At 45.4% G+C, this 2,619-nt stretch overlaps 1 long non-coding RNA gene across 1 annotated transcript in view; it reads right to left on the bottom strand.

The window, feature by feature from the left end:
* Window positions 1-976: 976 nt before the first annotated feature.
* LOC105535500 overlaps window positions 977-2,619 on the bottom strand; it is a 7,988-nt gene continuing 6,345 nt past the window's right edge. Inside the window, exon 2 of the long non-coding RNA XR_001005438.1 lies at window positions 977-1,683. This is a non-coding gene — a long non-coding RNA (uncharacterized LOC105535500). The remainder of the gene's footprint in view (window positions 1,684-2,619) is intronic.

Here is a 2,619-nt window from a genome sequence, read left to right as displayed (position 1 = left end):
GTCCAAGATTGATTTCTCTCCCCAGGCTCTGCAATCATCCACAAATTGGTTTTCTGTTAGTTTCCAGGTAGCCTCCCTGAAGTACTTGTATATGGCAGTCTACCCTCCCTGGTGACTTTTTCCATCTGTCCTCTGCAAGCAGAAATGAGAGCTGTCTTAAGGAAGTTAGGGCCATTGTTGATTTATATTGTACTGCAGAGAGGACAGCAGTTTCCCGGTGAAACATAGTAAGAAATACACAGTAGCCCAATGCATAACGTACCCTCCAAAACAAGTTTTACAGAAAGAATTTCACTTATCCCTACCATACGTGATGCATTCTGATTTTTTTCTAGTCCATTTTTTGAATTAAAAATTAAAAATTTCTAGTCTATTTAATGTTTTGAATTAAAAATTAATTCAAAATGGTTGCATCCTCAACAATTGATTTTAGAACCCATGAACAGATTTCAACCACAGTTGAAAAAACACTGCTCTTCAGAAGAAAATCAAGCTCTTGGCTGAGGACAGATCAGCAGGGTTCAGAAGGCAGTAAAGTCGGAACCCCACTTTTTATCCTGGTGAGAACTTAAAGTCCCATCTCAGTCACAGCCAATCAAGAGCTCCAGCGGCACAGGATAAGCGACTTCTTGCGGGATTTAAGGCACAATGGCAGATTCTGCAGGGAAAGCTGGGGGGCCAGGTGAGCCTGTGGATCCAGCACCACCTTGAATCCATAGAAAGAGTATGAAATTAATGTTCATTTATTTCATAAATAAATGTCCATGCTGGCAGGTTCAATTTGTCAGCATTCACTTACCGGGAGTCACAATCACTTAGGATGGGCGTGGGGAGTTCTTAAAAGTAGGAATCCACCCCAAGCCTGCTGAAAATCAAACTCTCACAGGAAGACATGCAGAAGTTTTACGTAAGTGTTTTTTAAAAGATGTAGACAATTCTGATGCCGCCCATCCACCAATGAACATTTGGGAACCAATTCACCAGCAGACTTAGTTTAATTAAACCAAAGCAGGGACCCAGAGACAATGTCACACACCTAACCCACGGCGTTCAACCTGATCTCTGAGAGCGTCTTTCTGCTTTGATGTTCAGAAGCATCTGGGGGCTCCTGGGGGCTCAGTGGTGATGATACACTATGTTTGGTTTTGCTCCAGTTCTTGTGTGTGTCTGTGGCCCCAGACTGGAGCACAGGATGCTTACTACTTGACTTGACTTTTGAGGCTCTCTAGAGGAGAAGAATCATGCCTTATGGGAAGGCTAAGGTCTTTTTCTAGGTCCCCTGCCCCCGGGACATCATCACAGGTCAAACACTGTTTCTGGGAAGACCAGTGCCCCTTGAAGGTGCTCCCTGCTTCGGAAGTGCCTAAACACAAGAAACATGCCCTCAGACGTGGGGGCTGCACTTTGTTATAAGACAGTTCTCATCCTATCCAGACACAAGAACGTTCTAACAGAATATCCCTGCAGTTCTTCCACAATTGTTCCCCAGAGCTTTGGAGGCAAAATGTCATCTGGGTGATGTCCTTTATCCTACAGCCATCATCAGGCTTCAGCTGCAAGCTGTGAACATATATTAATCGCTCTTAGCAGCAGGTCCCTTTCTTTGAGAAATCTTCAGGTCCTGAGGCTTCCATCTGCCAGCCATGGGCCACGACTTTCTCTCCAGGGGTCAGCAAACTTTATCTGTAAAGGGCCAGTAAATATTTTGGGCTTTGCAGGCCATATGGTCTCGAGACTGTTCAATTCTGCTGTTGTAGCTTGAAAGCAGCCATTGACAATATGTAAATGAATGAACATGGCTGTTACCCAGTAAAACTTGATTTAAAATACAGGTGAGGCCAGGTGTGGTGGCTCAGGCCTGTAATCCCAGCACTTGGGGAGGCCGAGGCAGGTAGATCACCTGAGGTCAGGAGTTCGAGACTAGCCTGGCCAACGTGGAGAAACACTATCTCTACTAAAAATACGAAAATTAAGCTGGGCACAGCTGTGGGCACCTGTAATCCCAGTACTTTAGAAGGCTGAGGTGGGTGGATCACCTGAGGTCAGGAGTGCGAGACCAGCCTGGCCAACGTGGTGAGACCCCATCTCTAATAAAAATACAAAATTAGCTGGGCGTGGTGGCACATGCCAGTAATCCTAGCTACTCAGGAGGCAAGGCTGGAGAATCACTTGAACCCAGGAGGCAGAGGTTGCAGTGAGCTGAGTTTGCACCATTGTCAGCCTGGACAACAAGAGTGAAACTCCATCTCAAGAAAAAACAAACAAAAAAATTAGCTGGGCTTGGTGGCACATGCCTGAAATCCTAGCTACTGGGGAGGCTGAAGTGGGAGGATCGCTTAAACCGGGGAGTTTGAGGTTGCAGTAACCTATGGTAGTGCCACTGCACTCCGGCCTGGGTAACAGAGCAAGACTCTGTCTAAAAAAATAAAAATAAAAAATAAAAAAATTAAAAATAAATTTTTAAAAATCCCCAGGTATAATCCAGATCTAGTGAATCAGAAACTCTGGGGGTGGGGCCAATAGTGTGGGTTTTAGAAGCCTTCCAGGTGATTCTTCTGCAAGCTCAAATTGGAGAACCCTGCTCTCAGTCTGGTGCCAAACCTGTCTGCCCCAGAGAGT

The sequence above is a fragment of the Mandrillus leucophaeus genome, unplaced genomic scaffold (genome assembly GCF_000951045.1).
Source record: "Mandrillus leucophaeus isolate KB7577 unplaced genomic scaffold, Mleu.le_1.0 Scaffold147, whole genome shotgun sequence".
NCBI lineage: Eukaryota > Metazoa > Chordata > Mammalia > Primates > Cercopithecidae > Mandrillus > Mandrillus leucophaeus.
Note: the sequence above shows the minus strand (reverse complement) of the source record. Positions and strands in the feature narration are given on the sequence as shown.